Source organism: Pan paniscus, chromosome 6, assembly GCF_029289425.2.
Source record: "Pan paniscus chromosome 6, NHGRI_mPanPan1-v2.0_pri, whole genome shotgun sequence".
Taxonomy (NCBI): Eukaryota; Metazoa; Chordata; class Mammalia; order Primates; family Hominidae; genus Pan; species Pan paniscus.
Window position 1 is genome coordinate 161,183,154 of NC_073255.2, and position 23,338 is coordinate 161,206,491.

A 23,338-nucleotide genomic window follows, 5' to 3' on the forward strand; every position below is an offset into this window, starting at 1 on the left:
ATTTATTAGAGTTTATAATTGAGGGTAATCATGGTATTTATCACTCAAACTGACACTTTGTGGACTGAAAAGGGTCTTCTATTAATTATGAGGCCAGGAAAATAGATATAACTTGGGACTGTCCTGGAAAAAAGGAATGCAGATTGTGAACACAGAAAAATTAATTTGCTTTCAATTGATCAGCTATTTAAAGAAAGCTTTTTGGTGTCTACGGCTTCTTTCTGAAGTGTTTAATTTACAGATGATTTAATTAGAGCTCTGTTGCAAAATTTTGAGCCGAAAAGAATGTTCACACTCTCAGCTTTATATGCCAGGGTGCCCTTTCCTGGATTATTTTCATCCTTCAGTTCACAGCGGAATTATCATCTTCTTACATAAGCCTCTTCTGCTCTGTTTAAAGTAATCCTACAATTTGAGCTCCAAAATAAATAAGGAGAGCACTCCTCTTTCCAAGAATGTAAACAAATAAATGTAGAAGGGGTGGTATAGTTAGAAAAGTACCATTCTAAAATCATCATACTAATAATTAATTTAGGTAATAATCATCAGTGGAAGCCAAAACCATTTGATGAGAGTTGGTTAGCAGTAAAATATTTACATAGTCTCACAGATTCTCTGCACAGAACAGTTAATAATTACACAGGAAAAAAATTACTGCAGTTAAACAAAATCTGGGCAGTATCCATTTAACTAAGTGATCAAAGTTAATATCATCGAAAAATGAGAAAAACTATTAGATGATTCATGATTTGACACACTGAGGACACAATATTACTTATGTAATATTTATTTTAAAATATCTAATTCAAATCTAACCATTACAAAACAAACCCAGGTTGAAGACAATCTCTTCAAAAATGTCAGTGTCACAAAAGACAATGAAAGTCTAAGGAATAGTTCAAGATTAAAGGATACTAAAGACACTGTACAACTAAATTCAATGCATGATCCTAAAGAAAAAAAATTCTATAAAGGACATTATTGAAACAGTTATCATATGAACTCTTTGCTAGATCATAATATTATATCAAAGGTAAAATTCCTGAAATTTGAAATTATAGTGTGATTAAGAGAACGTCTTTTTTTCTTAGGGGATATATGCTGAAGTATGTAATGATGAAGGATTATGATCTCTTACTTTCAATGGTTTAAAAACCTACTCTCAGTGTTTCATAAACACGAATAAAAATAATACATTAGTCTGCTCAGGCGGCCATAACAAATACCATAGGCTAGGTGGCTGAAGAAATAGAAATTTAGATCTGGAGGCTGGAAATCTGAGGGCAGGATGCTAGCATAGTCAGGCTCTGGTGAAGGCTTTCTTCTTGGAGTGCAGAGAGCCACATGCTCACTATGTCCTCATATGGTAGAGGCAGAGCTTTGGTGTTTCTCTTTTTAATAAAGATACTAATATCACCATGAAAGCCTCACCTGCATGACTTTATCAAAATCTAATTATCTTCTAGAGGCCCCATGTCTAAATACCATCACATTGGGGGTTATGAGGAGGGGCAAAATTAAATTAGTATCAAATAACTATCATAGTATTTAAGTTTAATATATGTTTAAAGATATTTAAATATATATGTGTTATATATATATATATATACACACACACACAGAGAGAGAACAGGAGAGGAGAAGAGTGGGGAGAACAGGAAAAGAGAGGGAAGAGAAGGAGAGGGGAGAGGAGAGGAGAAGACTCAGTAGGAGTCCTCTTGCTACTGAGAAGAGGAGTAGAAGCGACAACAATGTGACTGATATGGTTTGGCTATGTCCTCACCCAAATCTCATCTTGAGTTGTAGCTCCCATAATCTTCAAGTGTCGTGAGAGGGACTCGGTGGGAGGAAATTGAATTATGAGGGCATGATTTTCCCATTTTGTTCTTGTGATAGTGAGTAAGTCTCACAGGATATGATGGTTTTATAAAGGGTGGTTCCCCTGCATATGCTCTCTTTTCTGCCACCATGTAAGATGTGCCTTTGCACCCCCTTCATCTTCTGCCATGATTGTGAGGCCTCCCCAGCCATGTGGAACTGTGAGTCCATTAAACCTCTTTTTCTTTATAAACTACCCAGTCTCAAGTATTTCTTCACAGAGTATGAAAATGAATGAATACAGTAAATTGGTACGCAGAGAGTAGGGTGCTGTAAAGACACGCAAAAATGTGGAAGTGACTTTGTAACTGGGTAACAATTAGAGACTGAAACAGTTTGTGGGGGGTGCTCAGAAGAAGATAAGAAAATGTGGGAAAGTTTGGAACTTCCTAGAGACTTGTTAAATGGCTTTGACCCACATGCTGATAGTGATATGAACAATAAAGTCCAGGCTGAAGTGGTCTCCATGTAAGACCTTGCCACTATGTAAAACGTGCCTTTGCTCCTCCTTCACCTTCTGCCATGATTGTTTCCTCCCCTGCCATGTGGAATTTTAAACCCACTAAGCCTATTTTTCTTTATAAATTACCCAGTCTCAGGTATTTCTTCATAGTAGTATGAAAATGGACTAATACAGTGACAAAGTATTAACAATGTGGAAATATAGGTGAATGGTATATGAGTATTTATTGTAATGTTCTTGCAACTTTCCTGAATGGCTAATTTTTTAAAATGAAGTTTAATAAAACATTGACTAGATGCCTTTCATCTTATTATTGTCTCTCACAGTGCACTGTTCTTTTCCTGGAACATATACTACAATTTACAGTTTATTTACTTATTTGTCCATGTAATGTCCAATTCCTTTACCAGACCTAACACTGAGACTTGGGATTCGATCTATTTGGCTTATTGTTCTATCCACATCATTTTAAAGGCATATTAGTGCTCTTTCACTACTTGTTGAATGAAGGAATGAGCTGTTTCTGAACTTCCCAAGTAAAAAAACTGAAGGAAGATGTAGATTTGTATGTACACTTAGCAGTATGGACCTTGCAGAAAACAGCCGTGGATCACCTCTGCCTTCTGACTGAAGAGATCTGGCATCTGCAAGTATCTGGCAATATAGTTGCATTAACACAATTTGCTTTTGAACATTTACAGTCCAGCACCAAATGCATTTGTCTTCTGTAAATGGAACACCTGTGGTGAACACTTCTCTCTTAAGAGAACTGACTTGTGTGAAGGCACTCCTTGTTCATCACAGGTGTTCCATTTACAGAAAATGCCTTTCTCATCTTCTCTCACTACCCAGACAGTACTCATGCACTGAGCAACAGCAGAAGATCCCTCCAGCACTTCCTTGAAGTCTTTCTCACCATTTGGTACTGTGATCACCCTCTTTGCTCTGATTTCTTTTGTAATTGCTGAATCATTTATTTGGGTTTTATTTATGTACTAATTTATATTCTTATAAATGGTCCTTGTATTATTATAAATTATCTTATAAACAATAAATTATTTAGTATTATACAGAATAAATTATATTGCATTGTAATTAATCTTATGTAAGTTATAAATGATCTTTAATTATTGTTTATGTTTATCCTATCTCCTTAACTACACTTTAAATTCCTTGAATGCAGGGAAAACTTATATGCCATTTTATATTTCCAGTAACACCGTCTTAGTCTTTTTGTGCTGTTTTAGCAGATTAGTTCCAGCTATGCCCATCTGCGACTGGGTAATTTATAATAAACGGAAATTTTATTCTCACAGTTCTGGATGTTGGGAAGCAGAAGAACAAGGTGCCAGCAGATCCAGTGTCTGTGAGAGCTGCTGTCAGCTTCCAGATGGTGCCTTATTGCTGCATCCTTTAAGGTGTTGAACCCTGTGTCTTCACATGGCCAAAAGAAGAGAAGGGTAAAAAGAGCCTTGCTAGTTCCCTCTAGCCCTTTTATAAGGTACTAATCTCATCTATGAAGCCTCCACCTAATTACCTCTGAAAGGCCCCACTGTTAATAACATTGCGTTGGGGATTAACTTTCAATATAAATTTCGGAAGGAACACAAATATTCGAACCATAGCAAGCACCTAACCAATTGTGGTACACATAGGAGGCTCTTGCTTTTGTGTAATAAAATTTGTCTGGAGCTGTATCTACATATCTGAAATCATAAGGCTGGGGCATATTTTGTTGTAATTCTATAGACATTATTATGTGTCTTTTTTATTCCTTCTTTTGTAGTAAATGTAAAACTGGAAAATATGTTTAGAATTTGTATTTGCTAATGACAGAGGAAAGATTTGGGTCCAAAATCTGGTAACGATAATGACAAGGAGAGTCTTATGGTATTTAGTCTTAATGGTATTTACAAATTGATAAAAAGAAATTCAACTTTATCAGACAAGAGAGTCTCCACTAATCTATTTTTCTATGTTGGGGCATAAACTACAGTATTGCTATAATTATCTTTCTATCCTCTTTCATTAATTTCCTATATTAATGATGCACTTTAGTATTTTTTTTTTAGCTTTTTGGTAAATTCTCTGTTGAGATATGAAATGAGGCCACCAATGTTGGAAAGATCACTTAGTTTATGAATTCAAAAACTGTGAATTGGTGATACTACCTTATAATGCTCTTCCAGATGATTTATACCCCTTTTAATTTGCCTCATAATGCCAGAGGCAGTTTTAGATTTTCAGGATTAAAATTAATATCAGGGATTTTCTATCTATCTATCATCTATCTATCTATCTATCTATCTATCTGTCTATCATCTATCTATCTATCTAAAATATATATCTTTTATATACAGTTTTAGCTTATATATATAGCTGGATATAAAACTATAAAAGCTATATATATTATATATAATGTTATAAACAGGATAGAAAGATATATATATCTATAGCTACATATATAATCTGTATGGTTTTATACACAGTTTTAGCTTTTAAGGATTAAAATTAATATCAGGGATTTTATATATATATAAAATCATTATATATACATATGTTTCTCTATATATAGACATAATAATCCATCTCTATATATGTATGTGTGTGTGTGTGTGTGTGTGTGTATATATATATATGGGGGTATGTTCTGAAATATATGTTAGAGATAATTTAATTTTATTGCTTCTAACACAGAGACCATGGAATCCTAGGAAACTATAAAATTAGTGCATAGTGTCCACAAATACTTCTCTGCTTGGCACATTGCCTAAGAAACGAATATTAATATCTTTTTCATATGTAGTTTTTCAATGGTACAGAAATCATATTATTATGAATAAAATTCATTTCTTAAAACATTACATAATTCATAGCACCATTTTGCTATGTACTTCTGAAGAAATTATAGAAAACTGTTGATATTTGTTATAATGTTTGTTGTTTAGTATTCTAATGTTTAAATATGTTTTTAAAATGTTATAAGAATTTTTAAAAATAGATTCTAATGCTTGAAAACATGGGCACATTCATGACTTTTAACACTAGCGATTCTTAAAGTGTGACCAAGCTCCCTGAAATCCCTGAGAAATTTTAGTGAGTTGTATGAAGTCAAAACTATTTTTGTAGTAATACTAAGACATTATTCACCTTTCTCTCTCTTCTCTCACGCAATTCCAGAGACTCCAAAGAATAAGATATTGCAGCAGATTGAATACAAAAGCAGATATAAGGATACAGCTGTCTTTTATAAAGGCAGATATTAAAGGAATTTGTAAAAACATAAAACAGTGCCATTCTTGCACTAGTATTTTGTCTTAGAAAATTATCTTTATAAACATATTGTTTTATTAACATATTTTGGTTTATTACTATCTTAAATTAATAATGTTTTTAAATTTTCTCAGTTATAATTTCTAATATAGTAAATATAGGTGTATAGGTAATACATATAAACAAAGTTCTTTGGGCTTCTCAGTAATTTTAAAAATATGAAGGGGCTCTAAGACCAAAACACTCCAGGGTTGCTGTTTCAGCTGATGAAATATATTCTCTATCACACTTCTAGAATGAGTACTTGTTTGGTAATTCCTGCTCCAAGAACTTAATTTTCAATGTTTCAATATAAAAAACTCCAGTGTTGGTTTTTATAACTCATTGTCCTGTGTAATAATTTATTTGGTAACCTGAGAAAGTAAAAGCTTAATAAGCAGTGTTCTCCCTTTCCTTTTCCAAAAAGGCAACTCAAGGAGCAATCAAAATTAGACTTTTAGCTATCAATTTTTAAATTTCTTCCATTCCACTAAATATAACTGCCTACAAGAAGAAAGTATTATATGGCTAGTTATTTGCTTTACTCCAAATTTACAGAGATTTGAACATAGCTCTCTGGCTAACAATAGCTTAATACTACATTTCATGGTCACACAACTTATTATTCATTGGAAGTTCTCTTGACATCAATTTCCACTTACTCTCATGTTCATTAATTCTGTATATTACTTCAGTTCAACCTAATGGCTAAGAATAGACTAGGTCAAATGGGTTAAGTTTGCCATTTCTGTGTGTGCGATGATGCTCAATAGCCACAATGACTGCAACTTTGGACAAGAGAATAAACATGCTGCTGTCCAGGTAAAGGCAAGAGAAATGAGTTTCACCTTTCAGAAATGTCACTGTGGTTAGTCTTCTGAACAAAGAAATCATATATCATTGCTTAATATTTCATTTTACCTTATTATATCTCTAGTGCTGCTCATTACAGAGCATGAATAGGAAGCACAGGATGAAGTGCAGGTCTGATACACGTTAGGTTCAAGCATGAACGCTGATGAAGATAGCCACATGCTAATTACATGTGTGGGAAAGCGGTTCTGTAAAATGACATGTTAAAACTATTGCAGTAGCTAAGATTAACAATAGAGACATTACAAAGAAAAATACAAGGAAGTCACGGGCAGACTCTGGAACACAGTTGTATTTAAGACATGGCAAGTAGTGGAATAACTATGTGCTTATTACTTGACCGTGAATTCCTTGTGGACAGGGAGTTGCACAATTTCTAGCATGTCTTCAATACTGAATGAATCAATGAAGGAAATAAGCCATTAGATAAAAGCAGAATAAGGAAAGTAAAGTTATACGGCAGTTAAGAGAATACTTTTTATAAAAACTGAGGGTGAGAAGCAAGTAAGATTAATCAATATTATTCATTGGTGCTGAGAAGTTATGCCAAATGAGCACTACTAAAAATATTTTTGGATATGGCTCTAAAGAGTCTGTGGCTGGAGCAAAATGTTTTCAATAGAGTGGTGTGGAGTTTGAAAACAACTGAGAGTAGTAAGTGGCAAGCTGACTATAAGGAAAATGTATGTGATTATATGGTGAATAAACATTATTCTTTTAAGAATTTTGGTGGAACAAAGTAGAGAAAAGCAACAGCAACTTATGTATGTATGTAGCAGGTACATGTAATTCTTAGATGCTTTTCTTTCAAATTTTTAGGATGAAAGAACAACCTTTTCAGTTACAATTAAAAATTAGGAATACCGAAAAAAAGAGAATGGAATGGCATAATGTATTTCAAAGTATTTTCTTTTTCTTTTCATTTATTTATTTACTTATTTTGAGACAGGGTCTCGTTGTGTCACTTAGGCTGCAGTGCAATGGCATAATCACAGCTCACTGCAGCCTAGACCTCCCCAGCTCGAGTGATGCTCCCATTGGTCACACGTAGCTGGAGCTTTAGGCACAGACCATCACATGGGTTAATTTCATTTATTTTTTGTAGAGACAAGGTTTCACTATATTGCCCAGGGTGGTCTCGAACTCCTGGGCTCCAGTGATCCTCCCACATTGGCCTCTCAGAGTGCTGAGATTAGAGGCGTGAACCACTGCAATCAGTCAAAGTATTTTCAAACCTTTGCAATCACAATCAGATGAAGCTCAAATTTTAAAACGTGCGTATATCAGGTGTTTTGTACACTGCTGTAATTACTAAGATATGTTTTCTCAGTTTTCTGGTCTGTGACTCAACTAATGCTAAATTATGGCAATTTGGGGAGTAATCAGATTCATCCTCAACCACACAGACCTAATCTGGGTCATCACTATACCTTTGTGAAGTTTATTGCTATTGTTACAATTTATAAGGAAGGAAACAGAAACTAGCTCTCTTTTCCTTTTTATTTTTTTTATTTTTGTTCTATCTCTTTAGAGTCTTCAAAGAGTTTGAATAGAGGAAGAAAAAACAAAGTAGGATATTTCCTTTATCTGTACTCTTAGATGTAATTTTTTTTTTTTTTTTTTTTTTTTTTTTACAATTTCAGAAGTTTTAGAAGGAGGAGATGGTCAAGGAGAAAAACATCAGGAAAGAGAGAGAGAAAGAGTCACACACATAATTTCACACACTGCTGTGACTCACTGGCACCATGGAGTATTCAGGGTGTCAATTAATATGAATATTATTTGGTGTATTAGATACCAAGTAGAATTAATTGCAAAAGGTCTTAATTGATCACAATGTACTATTTATTCTCTCTCAAATTGCACAGAAAATGCATGTATTCTCTTCCCCTGACTTTTGGAATGCTTTGATGTCACTAACGATAACTTCAGTTTTACAAGGAAGACTCTTGACTCATAAATTATTCATTCTTTATATAATCGCCTGGGAGCATTTCTTTATTATCTTAACCATTCATTGCTTAGCACACAGTTTTAAGCAGAGGAATAAAGTCATATTTGTAAAATAGGTAAACTTTAATTTCTTGGGGGAGCCATAAAATAATATGGTGGATAATTAGCTGAAATATTCAGCTTTAAAAATATGTTCTGCTCTACAGTATATATTCTGATCTGCTAATTTGCAAAACAATTTTGGTAGTTAGATATAAAATTTATATTTATCCCCATTACATTTATTCTGTTCATTTAATTCGGTTCACAAACATTTTATTTCCTTTTCCGTATCTTGATTCTCTAATGTAACATGTGAGTCGTTTGAGTCGGATTTGGTACGTCACACTGAGATATTGATGAAAGTGACAAAAGAGTCTAGCATAGCCTACAAAATACTTGAACAGTTGGGAAGGACCCACTAAACAGGAGTCTTAGCTCATGGCCATTCTGCCATTTATGAACTTAAATAACTGTACTATCAACTGCTTACTTCTGCAGTTTGTTCTTAAACCCACCAGAGGAGATGTTCACAAATAAAATATTAATAACTATATTAATTTTCTCTGCAGTAAGCTGTCAGACATAGCAGCAGCAGCGGTTAAGAGGAGGGATTGGCTCCAACTTTGAAACTAGTTAGCAGTGTAGCCTGGCACGAATAGATGTTGGCATCGCTGGTCACAGCAGACAAATTATAGGATGTGAAAGTATATAAATGACATGGAAAATAAGGCTTAAAAAGTCTACTAAAGTCCCTGCTAATTGTTCATTCCTAGAAAGTGACAAATTAGAAAATTACCCAATATGACTCTGTCCTTAATGGTGCATCTCTATCTGTGGGTGATGCAGTCTTTCATCTAAAAAATGAGAGAAAGAGACTAAAAGCTTCTACCTCTCTCTCCATAGCCTTGTTCTTTTAATTTAATTTTTGATTGTCCAAAACAGTGCGTGTATTTATCAAGTATAACATGGTGTTTTGAAATATGGTGAAATACAATGGAATGGCTAAATTTACATAACTGACACATGGATGACCTCACAAACATCATTTTCTTGTAGTGAAAACATGTAAAATCTACCCTTTTAGCAATTTTCAAGGACAGAACACAGGCATACCTGGGAGATATTGCAAGTTAGTTCCAGATCACAGCATTATAATGAAATCACATACTTTTAAAAATTTCCCAAAGCATATAAAAACTATGTTTACACTACACTGTCATCTATTAAGTGTGCAATAGCATTATGTCTAAAAAATGCACCTACCTTAATTAAAAAATACTTTATTTAAAAAAAATGCTAATGGTCATCTAAGCCTTCAGTGAAACATAATCTCTTCCGCTGATGAAGGGTCTTGCCTCTATGTCGATGGCTGCTGACTGATCAGGGTGGTGGCTGCTGAAGGCTGAGATGGCTGTATCCATTTTTAAAAATAAAACAATGGAGTTTGCCACATCAATTGACTCTTCCTTTCACAAAAGATTTCTCTGTAGCTAGCAATGCTGTTTGATAGCATTTCACCCACAGTAGATGCTCTTTCAAAATTAGAAGTAATCCTCTCAAACCCTGCCTTTTATTTATCAACTAAGTTTATGATATATTCTAAATCCTTTGTTGTCATTTTAATAACATTCACAGCATCTTCACCGGGAGTACATTCTATCTCAAGAAACTATTTTCTTTGCTCATCTGTAAGAAGCAGCTACTCATCCTTTTGGGTTTGATCATGAAATTGAAGCCATTTATTCATATCTTCAGGCTTCACTTTTAATTCTAGTTTTTTTGCTGTTTTCATCACATGTGCAGTTACTTCCTCCACTAAAGTTTTGAACTCCTCCAAAAATTATCCATGAGGGTTTCAATCTACTTCTTTCAAACTCCTGTTAATATTGATATTTTGTCTTTCTCCCATGAATCATGATTAATTTTAATGGCCTCTAGACTGGTGATGCCATATACTTTCCAGAAGGTTGTCAATTTACCTTGCTCACATCAATCGGAGGAATCAGTATCTATAGTAACAATAACCTTACAAAATGTATTTCTTAAATAATAAGGCTTGAGTGTCAAAATTACTACTTAATACATGGGCTGCAGACTGGATGTTGTGTTAGCAAGCATGAAAACAACATTAATCTCTTTGTACATCTCTATCAAAGCCCTTGGGTGACTAGGCACATCATCAACGACCAGTAATATTTTGAAAGGAATCTTCTGAGAAGTAGGTCTCATCAGTGGGCTTAAAATATACAATAAGCCATGCTGTAAACAAATGTGCTGTCATCCAGGCTTTGTTGTTCCATTTATAGAGCCCAGAGTTGATTCTGCATAATTCTGAAGGGCCCTGGGATTTTCAGGATGGCAAATGAGAATTGGCTTCGGCTTAAAGTCACCAGCTGCATTAGCCCCTTACAAGAGAGTCAGCCTGTCCTTGGAAGCTTTGAAGCCAGTCATTGGCTTCTCTCTAGCGAGAAAAGTCCTAGATGGCATCTTCTTCCAATAGAAGGCTATATGGTCTACATTGAAAATCTGTTGTTTAGTGTAGCCACCTTCATCAATGATCTTAGTTAGAGCTTCTGAATAACTTGCTGCAGCTTCTACGTAACACTTAACTGCTTCACCTTGCACTTTCATGTTATGAAGATGGCCTCTTTCCTTAAACTCATGAACCAACATCTGCTAGCTTTGAGCTTTTCTTCTGCAGCTTCCTCCCTTTCTCAGCCTTCATAGCCTAATCTCGTCTGGATTAGGCTTTGGCTTAAGGGAATGTTGTGGCTGGTTTGATCTTCTATCCAGACCCCCAGAGCTTTCTTCATATCGCCAATAAGGCTATTTTGCTTAATCATTCATGTGTCCCCTGAAGTAGTGCTTTTAATTTCCTTCAAGAACTTTTCCTTTGCATTCACAACTGGTATTAATTAGGAAATACTTTATTGCTAAAAAATGCTAATGGTCATCTAAGCCTTCAGTGAATCATAATTTTTTCTGCTAATGAAGGTTCTTGCCTCTATGTTGATGGCATACCTCAGCTTTCACCGTGTCTCACTAAGCTTAATCATTTCTAGCTTTTGATTTAAGGTGAGAGGTATGCAACTCTTTCTTTCACTTGAACACTTAGAGGCCATTGTAGGGTTATTAATTGGGCTAACTTCAATATCATTGTGTCTTAAGGAATAGATTAGCCCAAAAAAAATAGGGAGAGAGATGGAGGAATGCCCAGCTCGTGGATCCATCAGAATGCACACATTTATCAAGTTCACTGTCTTATATGGGCATGGTTCCTGGCACCCCAAATAAATTACAATAATAACATCAAAAATGACTGATCCCATAACATATAATAATAAGGAATCAGTTGAAATAGTTCAAGAATTACCAAAATGTGACACGGAGATACCAACGCTGTTGGAAAATGGTGCCAATAGTTTGCTTGATGCTGGTTGCCACATATGTTTAATTTGTAAAATAATACAGTACCTGCAAAACACAAGAAACCAAAGGGTGATAAATGGAGGCATGCTTGTATTTTAATTGACAAAAAAATTATATATACTTATCATGTACAACTTGATGTTTTGAAATACATATACATTGTGGAATGGCTAAATTGAGTTAATTAACATATTCATTAGCTTACATATTTATATTTTTGTGGTGAGAACACTTAAAATCTACTCTCTTAGTGATTTTCAAGAATAAAATACATTGTTATTAAGTATAGTCATTATATTGTACAATAAATCTTTTGAATTTATTTTTCTTATTTAACCGAAGTGTTGTATCCTTTGACTAACATCTTCCCGACCACGTCCTTGTTTTTTTATTTTATTTTATTTTTTATTTTTTCAGGTTTCACCTTTTACTCAGCATTCAGAACGCATGTATACTGGGTAATCTTATAGTGAATTTTCAGGATGGTAAATGAGCATTGGCTTTGACTTAAAATCACCAGCTGCATTAGCCCCTTACAAGACAGTCAGCCTCTACCCAAAACCAATAATAAGAATTTATTTCTATGAGGTTTCTGGCTCTGGTTTTACTCTCAGATGATCCTTTCAGTTCTCCCTCTTCACCACACACTGTGGGGTCAGTGTTAGCCCATGGCCACCCCCACCATTACCCCTGGAAACAGAGCTTGCTTTAGGTCTTCCAGGACTCTGTTTATCTGGAAGGAGAGTTTGGGCAAGTATACTCAGGGAAGAGAGAGCAGGATGAGGAGAAGATTTAAGACCCCCTCAATAGAGACTGGATACACTAGAGAATGTGGAGGGATTCACGGTAACTCTCTAACAAATATAACATGAAAATATTAGAAATTTAGAAAAACTCTTTAGATTTGTATGTTCCAGTAGAGATATGATAGGTTTCCACTCTTTGTTTTCTAATTTTATGAAGATGTTTTGGAAGAATATGAAAGCACCATGTCGACCATGGTTGACATTTAGTACTTTTTTAAATTTATTTTTATTTCAATAGGTTTTTGGGGAACAGGTGGTATTTGATTACATGAATAAGTTATTTAGTGGTGACTTCTGAGATTCTGGTGCACCTATCACTCAAGTAGTGTACACTGTACCCAATGTGTATTCTTTTCTCCCTCACCACCCTTCCACCCTTTCCCCCGAGTGCCCAAAGTCCATTGTATCATTCTTATGCCTTTGCATCCTCATAGCTTAGTGCCCACTTATGAATGAGAACCTATGACGTTTCATTTTCCATTCCTGAGTTACTTTACTTAGAATAATAGTCTCCAATTTCATCCAAGTTGCTGCGAATTCCACTATTTTATTCCTTTTTATGGCTGAGTAGTATTCCATTGTATATAAACACACATGTATATACACATATATACAAATATATATGTGTATATATACACATATATACAAATATATATGTGTATATATACACACCACATTTTCTTTATCCATTCATTGACTGATGGGCATTTTGTAGATCAACTAGTAGTGGGATTGATGCATCAAATGGTAGCTCTACTTTTAGTTCTTTAAGGAATCTCCACACTGTTTTCCATAGTGGTTGTACTAGTTCACATTTCCACCAGCAGTATTAAAAATGTTCCCTTTTCACCACATCCACACCAACATCTATTTTTTTTATTATGGCCATTCTTTCAGGAGTAAGGTGGTATCACATTGTGGTTTTCATTTGCGTTTCCCTGATCATTAGTAATGTTGAGTATTTTTCTACATGCTTGCTGGCCATTTGTATATCTTGTTTTGAGAATTTTCTGCTCATGTCTTTAGCCCACTTTTTGATGGGATTGTTTGTTTTTTCTTACTGATTTGTTTGAATTCGTTGTAGATTCTGAGTACTAGTCCTTTGTTGGATGTATAGATTGTGAAGACTTTCTCCAACTCTGTGTGTTGTATATTAATTCTGCTATTTCTTTTGCTGTGCAGAAGCTTTTTAGTTTAATTAAATCCCATCTATTTATCTTTCTTTGTGTTGCATTTGCTGTTGGGTTCTTTCTCATGAAGTCTTTGCCTAAGCCAATGCCTAGAAGGGTTTTTTTATGTTATCTTCTAGAATTTTTATGGTTTTAGGTCTTAGATTTAAGTCTTTGACGCATCTTGAGTTGATTTTTGTGTAAGAAGAGAGATCAGAATCTGGTTTCATTCCTCTACACATGACATGCCAATTAGCCCAGCAATATTTGTTGAATACGGTATCTTTTTCCCCACTTTATGTTTTTGTTTGCTTTGTTGAAGATCAGTTGGCTGTTAGTATTTGGGTTTATTTCTGGATTCTCTATTCTGTTGCATTGGTCTATATGTCTATGTTTGTACCAGTACCATGTTGTTTTGTACCAGTACCATGTGTAGTTTGAAGTCGGGTAATGTGATGCCTGCAGATTTGTTCTTTTTGCTTGATCTTGCTTTGGCTCTTTTTGGGTTTCATATGATTTTTAGGATTGTTTTTTCCAGTTCTGTGAGGAATAATGGTGGTATTTTAATGGGAATTACATTGAATTTGTAAATTGCTTTTGGCAATATGTTCATTTTCACAATATTGATTCTACTCATCCATGGGCATGGAATGTATTTCCATTTGTTTGTGTCATCAATGATTTCTTTCAGCAGTGTTTTGTAGTTTTCCTTTTAGAGATCTTTCACTTCCTTGGTTAGGTATATTCCTACGTATTTTATTATTATTATTTTGCAGCTATTGTAAAAGGGGTTGTGTTCTTGATTTGATTCTCAGCTTAGTCGCTGTTGGTGTATAGCAGAGCTACTGATTTGTGTACATTAATTTTGTATTCTGAAAGTTTTCTGAATTCATTTACCAGTTCTAGGAGCTTTTTGGAGGATTCTTTAGGTTTTCTAGGTAGACAATCATGTCATCAGCAAACAGCAACAGTTTGACTTTCTCTTTACTGATTTGGATGCTCTTTATCCCCTTCCCTTGTCTGATTGCTCTGCCTAGAACTTCCAGTACTGTGTTGAATAAAAGTGGTGAAAGTGGGTGTCCTTGTCTTGTTCCAGTTCTGAGGGGGAATGCTTTTAACTTTTCCCTGTTCAGTATAATGTTGGCTGTGGGTTTTTCATAGATAGCTTTTATTACTTAAAGTTTGTCTCTTCTATGCCGATTTTGCTGGGGTTTTAATCATGAAGGGATGCTGAATTTTGTCAAATGCTTTTTCTGTGATTATTGAGATGATCATGTAATTTTTGTTTTTAATTCTGTTTATGTGGTATATCACATTTATTGACTTGTAAATGTTAAACCATCCCTGCATCCCTGGTATGAAACCCACTTAATCATGGTGCATTATCTTTTTTATATGCTGTTGGATTGGTTAGCTAGTATTTTGTTGAGGATTTTTGGATCTATATTCATCCGGGATATTGGCCTGCAGTTTTCACTTTTTGTTATCTCCTTTCCTGGTTTTGGTACTATGGTGATACTGGCTTCATATAATGATTTAGGGAGGATTTTGTCTTTTTCTATCATGTAGAATAGTATCAACAGAATTGGTACCAATTCTCTGAATGCCTGATAGAATTCAGCTGTGAATCCATCTGGTCCTGGATTTTTTTGGTTGGCAATTTTTTTATTACCATTTAAATCTCGTTGCTTGTTATTGGTCTGTTCAGAGATTCTCTATCTTCCTGGTTTAATCTAGTAGAGTTGTATATTTCCAGGAACTGTTGCATCTCCTCTAGGTTTTCTAGTTTATGTGTGTAAAGGTGTTCATGGTAGCCTTGCATAATTTTTTGTATTTCTGTTGTATCAGTTGTAATATCTCCCATTTTGTTTCTAATTGAGCTTATTTGGATTGTCTTTCTTCTTTTCCTGGTTAATCTCACATGGTTTATCAACTTTATTTATCTCTTCAAAGAATCAGCTTTTTGTTTCATTTACCTTTTGTATTTTTTTGTTGTTGTTTCAGTTTCATTTACTTCTGTTCTTGCCTTGGTTATTTCTGTTCTGCTGGGTTTGGGTTTGGATTGTTCTTTTTCCTCCAGCTCTGTGAGGTGTGAGCTTAGATTGTTTATTTGTGCTCTTTCAGACTTTTTGATATAGGCATTTAATGCTATGAACTTTCCTCTTAGAAATGCTTTTGCAGTATCCCAGAGGTTTTGATAGGTGTGTCACTATTATCATTTAGTTCAAATAATTTTTAAATTTCCATCTTGATTCATTGTTGGCTCAGTGATCATTCAGGAGCAGGTTATTTCATTTCCATGGTTTTGGGGGTTCCTTTTTGAGTTGATTTCCAATATTATTCCACTATGATCTGAGAGAGTACTTTATATAATTTCAATTTTCTTAAATTTACTGAGACTTGTTTTGTGGCCTATCACGTGGTCTATCTTGGAGAATGTTCAATGTGCTGATGAATAGAATGTATATTCTGCAGTTATTGGGTAGAATATCTGTAAATATCTGTTAAGTCCATTCGTCATAGGGTAAAAGTTAAATTCATTGTTTCTTTGTTGACTTTCTGTCTTGATGACGTGTCTAGTGCTTTCAGTGGAGTATTAAAGTCCCCCACGATTATTTGTTGCCATCATTCTCATTTCTTAGGTCTCATAGTAATTGTTTTATGAATTTGTGAGCTCCAGTGTTAGGTGCTGATATGGCTTGGTTGTGTCCCCACCCAAATCTCATCTTGAATTGTAACTCCCATGGTTCCCACATGTCATGTGAGGAACTTAGTGGGAGATGATTGAATTGTGGGGATGGGTCTTTCCTGTGCTGTTCTCATGATAGTGAATGAGTCTCATGAGATCTGACGGTTTTAAAAATGGGTGTTTCCCTGCACAAATTCTTCTTCTCTTGTCTGCTGCCGTGTTAGATATGGCTTTCACCTTCTGCTGTGATTGTGAGGTCAACCCAGCCATGTGGAACTGTGAGTCCATTAAACCTCTTTTTCTTACCAGTCTCAGGTATGTCTTTATCAGCAGTGTGAAAATGGACTGATACAGGTGCATATACATTTAGGAATGTGATATTTTCCTGTTGGACTAGTCCTTTTATTATTATATAATGACCCTCTTTGTCTTTTTTAACTGCTGGTGCTTTAAAGTTTATTTTGTCTGATATAAGAATAGCTATTTCTGCTCACTTTGGTGTCTATTTGCATGGAATACTTTTTTCCACACCTTTAACTTAAGTTCATGTGAGTCTTTATGTGTTAAGTGAGTATCCTAAAGAGCAGACACTTAGTTGGTGAATTCTTATCATTCTGCCATTCTGTAACTTTTAAGTGGAACATTTAGGCCATTCACATTCAATGTTAGTAATGAGATGTGAGGTACTATTCTATTCATCATGCTGTTTGTTGCCTGAACACCTTATTTGTGTTTTTTTTTTTTTCATTGTTATTGTTACATAGGTCCTTTGAGACTTATGCTTTGAGGAGGTTCTATTTTGGTGTATTTCAGGGATTTGTTTTACGATTTAGAGCTCCTTTTGGCAGTTCTTGTAGTGTTGGCTTGGTAGTGGTGAATTCTCTTAACATTTATTTGTCTGGAAAAGACTGTGTCTTTCCTTCATTTATGAAGCTTAGTTTTGCTGGACACAAAATTCTTGGCTGATAATAATTGTTTCCTTTAAGGAGGCTAAAAATAGGACCCTAATCCCTTCTAGCTGCAGGGTTTATGCTGATGAATCTGCTGTTACTTTGATAGACTTTCCTTTATAGTTTACCTGATGCTTTTGCATCATAGCTTTTAAGATTATTTCATTCATCTAGACTTTAGGTAACCTGATGACGATTTACCTAGGCAATGATCTTCCTGTGATGAATTTCCCAGGTGTTCTTTGAGCTTCTTGTATTTGAAGGTCTAGATCTCTAGCAAGGCTGGGAAAGTTTTCCTTAATTATTCCCTCAAATATGTTTTCCAAGCTTGTAGATTTCTCTTCTTCCTCAGAAACACCAATTATTCTTAGGTTTGGACACTTAACATAGTCCCAAACTTCTTGGAGGCTTTGTTCATTTTTTTAAAAATTATTTTTTCTTTGTCTTTGACATATTGGGTTAATTAGAAAGCCTTGTCTTCAAGCTCTGAAGTTTTTTCTTCTTCTTATTTGATTCTATTGTTGAGACTTTCCAGTGCATTTTGCATTGGACATCTGTAAGTGTGTCCTTAATTTCCAGAAGTTGTGATTGTTTTTTATTTATGCTATCTGTTTCACTGAAGATTTTTTCTTTTTTATCCTAAATCATGTTTTTTTTATTTCTTTGAGTTGGAGTTCACTTTTCTCTGGTGTCTCCTTGATTAGCTTAATAATCAACCTTCTGAATTCTTTTTCTGCCAATTCAGAGGTTTCACCTTGGTTTGGCTCCCTTGCTGGTGAACTGGTGTGATCTTTGGGGGTGTTAAAGAACCTTGTTTTGTCATGTTACCAGAATTATTTTTCTGGTTTCTTCTCATTTGGGTAGACTATGTCAGAGAAAAGATCTGGGACTCAATGGCTCCTGTTCAGATTCTTTTGTCCTACAGGTGCTCCCTTGATGTGGTGTTCTCCCCTTTCCCCTAGGAATGGGGCTTCCTGAGAGCCAAACTGCAGTGATTGTTTTTGCTCTTCTGGGTCTAGCCACTCAGTGAAGCTCCCTGGCTCTGTGCTTGTATTGGGGAGTGTCTGCAAGGAGTCCTGTGATATGCTCTGTCTTCAGGTCTTTCAGCCATGGATACCAGCACCTGCTATGGTGGAGGCAGCAAGGGAGTGAAATGGACTCTGTGGGGATCCTTGGTTGTATTTTTGTTCAGTGTGCTGGTTTTGTATTCGTTGGCCTCCAACCAAGATGTGGTACTTTCAAGAGTGCATCAGCTGTGGTACTCTAGGGAGGTTGCAAACTTTTCCTAGGGTCATCCAGTTAAGTATTCATGTTTCTCAGGCAGTGGGCAGGGCCATAGAGCTCCCAAGAGATATGTCCTTTATCTTTGGTAACCAGGGCTGGTAGAGAAAAACCACGAGGTTGGGGCAGGGATAGGCTTGTCTGAGCTCAGATTCTCCTTTGGAGGGTCTTGCTATGGCTGCTATGGAGGATGGGGGTGTGGTTCCCAGGCCAATGGAGTTATATTCCCAGAGGGATTATGGCTGCCTCTGCTGAGTCATACAGGTCACCAGGGAATTGCGGGAAAGCTGCCAGTCACAGGCCTCATCCCACTCCCACACAGCCCACAATCCTAAAAGCCAGTCTCACTCCCACCATGCCCCACAAAGGGCACTGACTCTATTACCAGGCAGCCAGTGATCAGGGCTGAGAACTAGCCCCAGACCACCAGCCTCTCCACTGAGAAAGCAAACAGACTCATAGTTTTTCAGCATCTCAGGGAGCCTGCAGCGGCAATCCAGTTCCTTCAAATGGCCTGTGGTTTATCTCAGCTTTCCTGGTATCATCCTGCGGAAGTTCTTAGAGCAAAAGTTCACCATGTAAGTCACTACACATTGTTTTGTCTGTCCAAGCCAGAGCTTCAAGCTAGTCCTGCCTCCTATACACCACTAGAAATTTTGTTAAGGGAAAAATCTGAAGAATTATAAAATGAAAATCCATTTGGGGGAGTTTGGAAATTCTTCCCAGGCTGAGAAACAGTCTCAGATTTCAGACCTCAGCCTGTATATAGATTAGTTATTTCACAGGTAACCAAGTCACCGTTTTCTGAGTGGGCACCGTTTACTGGTGCCCAATAAGTAATACTGAAAGTTAAGGTGTTTTGTTTTGTTTTTTTAACTATATATAACTGACCCTAAAGACTCTCAAGTCTTCTTTGTAGAATTGAGAGCTGCTCTGCTGTTACTCCAATAAAACTGCATAGTGAGTTGGCATTTGGAATGATTGGATTTAGGTTGTTGCTACAGTCCTGCAAACCCTGGACTTCTCAAACTAAAACATGTCAAATTATGAAACTGTAGTCACTTAAGAACCTGAACTGGAATTTTATGCTTCGACATGTTCATCATGAGAATTTTCAGATTTACAATTTGTAGACCTAATCATTGTAAATACCTATGCATTCAACAGCTCACCTCTGATGGATGCAGAGACCCTTAACTGAGCCAAAGGGACAATTTTTCTCCCTGCAATAGGTGGCTCTACTGTTGTGGGTGGGAAACATGTACAATAAATTATTTCTGCTAAAGAAAGGGTGTTGAAATCTAAAGCCCAATTTGATATCTTGATGCCTTCTAAATTTTGCAAGCCCATATTCAACTGTCATTGCAGTTGTTATTACCTTAGTATACAATATAAGTGATGACATGTAACCCTTTGTGAATTAACAGTGTATGCAAATACTAGGAGCTTAAATTTTTTTCTCATGAGTGTTTGTTATTCAAATAAAATAATCTTGAGGGCTTATAGGTATAAGTAGATATATAAATAATCTATTTTTAACTATTTCTAACTAATTATTTTACAGATAAATAGAGTGAGGCCTATGGTTAAAAAGCAAATGAATAGGCCGGGCACGGTGGCTCACGCCTGTAATCCCAGCACTTTGGGAGGCTGAGGCGGGTGGATCACGAGGTCAGGAGATTGAGACCATCCTGGCTAACATGGTGAAACCCCATCTCTACTAAAAAACAAAAAATTAGCCAGGCATGGTGGCGAGTGCCTGTAGTCCCAGCTACTGGGGAGGCTGAGGCAGGAGAATGGCATGAACCTGGGAGGTGGAGCTTTCAGTGAGCCGAGATCGTGCCACTGCACTCCAGCCTGGGCCACAGAGCAAGACTCCGTCTCAAAAAAAAAAAAAAAAAAGCAAATGAATAATAAAGGCAGAACTTACACTCTTGTTCTTGAACTTTTTACTGATGGTCTTTCTCCTATTATACACTGATTCCCTTTTTGGAAATAAAAGTACCTTTTAGCCTCAAGTTTTTCCAATATTATTAACTTAGGAATAAAAGGCTTTATTTAATCTCCAAAGTCTATGGCATTTTAGCAAAACATCCTAACAATATTTCAGCTTGACTACTTGAAAATATAATTCATTATTTTGAAGATGGTAAAGCATAGTTATTATAAATGATTCCTCATGAATATTTGTGACTTCAACAGCAATTTCTTGCATATATATACATATACACACACACCCCTACACACCCCTACAAACACATCTTTCAGGGATGCCATCCCTTACATAAAGATGCATATAAATGTGGGTATGCATACACATACACACATATATCTACACACTCACAGACACACATCTTTCAGGATTGCCATGACTTATGTGAAGATGGAGTCCTAACATTTAATATTTTTTAAAACTATTAGGAATTGTGCTCACTGAGAGAAATCCGATACTTACAATGCTAAATCTTCAAGCTATTGAGGAAATAGCTGGAAAAATTGGAAAAGAGATTTGTTTCTTTCTGTTCCTTTTCAAGGGCAGAATGAAAACTGAGGTGTGAAGTTTACAGCTGTGTTTCGGTTCCATAATGAAAGGTCTTGGAATCACAAGTTGATGTAATTTTAATAGTGCATATCATTCCCATCACTTTGGGTACTTTGGGAGGTGTTTCCTACTGTCTGGGACTGTTAACATGTTCACGCAGCCTGCCATCTGAGAAGGAATTTTCCCTGGCGGCCATGACCTAATTTCAAGGTTCTGGCAGCTGAATGCAGGCAACTGACAGCCAAGGTTTTCCTACTTAACATATTAATCACCTCCATTTTTAGCATGCAGCCATGATAAGAGGAAGCCAGTGACGGATTCACCAGCTTTTCTGAAAATCAGGCTGATAGAACACCCTATGCACCTCTGTAGACCTCAGACTTTCCACACATACGTTTTTTGCGGGCATATCTGAGTTTCCAGTTTCTGGCTCTTGTTCAGACTTGAACATATGCTATATACAGTGAAAAGTGGTTGGATTCTAGAAGGTGTCAAAGTTTACTAGCTCAGATAAAGATTGGCCTGTTGCTTTTTTGTTGATTACCTTTTCTTCCCCTTTAATTCCCTTTTATACTTGTTCCTGTAATCTAAGGAAGAACATTTCATTTTTCTGTAGAAGGAGATGCTTATGCAGAGCCAAATGAACCATTGCCCTGTTCTATTTTCTGATGATATGCATTTTTAGTGACATAAGAAGAGAAAATCTTATTGATTTAGCATTCAATAAGAGTAAAATGATAAAATATTCAAATAAATATTTCAGTGTTTGAAAATGTTATAGAATCTATTGTTTGGAAAAATCTTCGGGCTTATCTGTAATAACTTTCTATTTTATTTCTTTATAAACTTGACAAACGTTTACTTCTTTTGCATTACAGGTCATAGGAAATGAAACAGACTGCTGTTTTCATGAGGTAATATTGTTCCTCATCTCATTAGCTTTCTTTGTTTGGATGGCATGAATTTTGACCAAAACACTTTTTTTTTTTCCCAAGTAGTTGTAAGCTGCTAACACTATCAAAAAGGAAATTTAATAATAAATATATTGGTATTTTTAATTATCACATTGAAGTTTTCATTTTTTCTTTGAGATTTTAGCTAAGCGTCAGTGATAAATATGATGAAAAAACAAATGATGGTTCAGAAAAATCATGTCATTTTATTTTCCTGTGTATGTCTTAGTTTCTTTTTTGACTGTGTGATTGTTTTTCTTAGAAGCATTTACAGAGGGAAATAAGGACACTCACCAAATAGGGCTAATTTGAAGAAGGACACAGCTGACTTAGTAGGAAGAAGGCAGAAGAATTATCTCCTGGTAATCAAGACTCTGAAAATAAGACTTAAGATAAAAGACTGGATACATGCAAGAACAGAGTTCTTAAAGATCACCAGCTGAAGATTGTGATTTTTCATTCTTCTATGCCCTAAGATAGCCATACTTTATCATTTGAAACATAAATAAAAATGACTTCCAGGCTTATTTGATTACAGACTGAATTGCTCTATCATAGGATGACAAGCAATGACAGATAGGTTCCCCATAAAGAAAAGTCTGTGAGACTCCATATTTCCTGTAAAAGATGATATGAGGAAACCGGGCAGATTTTTCTTTCATTCATACTCTTTTATATGTGGGCAATAGTACTGTCAATCTCTATTATATCATTAGGTTACCTGGAAGGTCTTATGTTTGGCAGTGGAATGTAAGTTTTAGGGTAATTTTTCTGAGTGGCAACCCAAGGCCAATGTAGTAAATTTTGAAAGATCAATTAAATTACAGAAAAGGCTTGCATAACATAAATGTGTTCTGCTCACTTGTCAACATGGGTAAAAATATTAATATTGTAATAAGTGCAATGACAGAATTTCATTTTCAGACTCCAGACTTCTTAACAGTAGCAGTGGCAAGGCATCAAACCAGTGAGTTTTGCTTCTTTAATAGTTTCTATAA

General features: G+C 35.6%; 2 long non-coding RNA genes across 2 annotated transcripts in view; both read right to left on the bottom strand.

The window, feature by feature from the left end:
• Nucleotides 1-23,338, bottom strand: part of LOC134730819 (uncharacterized) — a 98,047-nt gene that overhangs the window by 15,054 nt on the left and 59,655 nt on the right. The gene's annotated exons all lie outside the window — the stretch shown is intronic.
• LOC130541672 (uncharacterized) lies at nucleotides 6,799-22,022 on the bottom strand. The gene is made up of 4 exons (XR_008955749.2): nucleotides 21,301-22,022; nucleotides 19,298-19,402; nucleotides 11,895-11,995; nucleotides 6,799-6,919 (listed from the first exon to the last, which is right to left on the bottom strand). It is a non-coding gene; the product is annotated as an uncharacterized LOC130541672 (long non-coding RNA).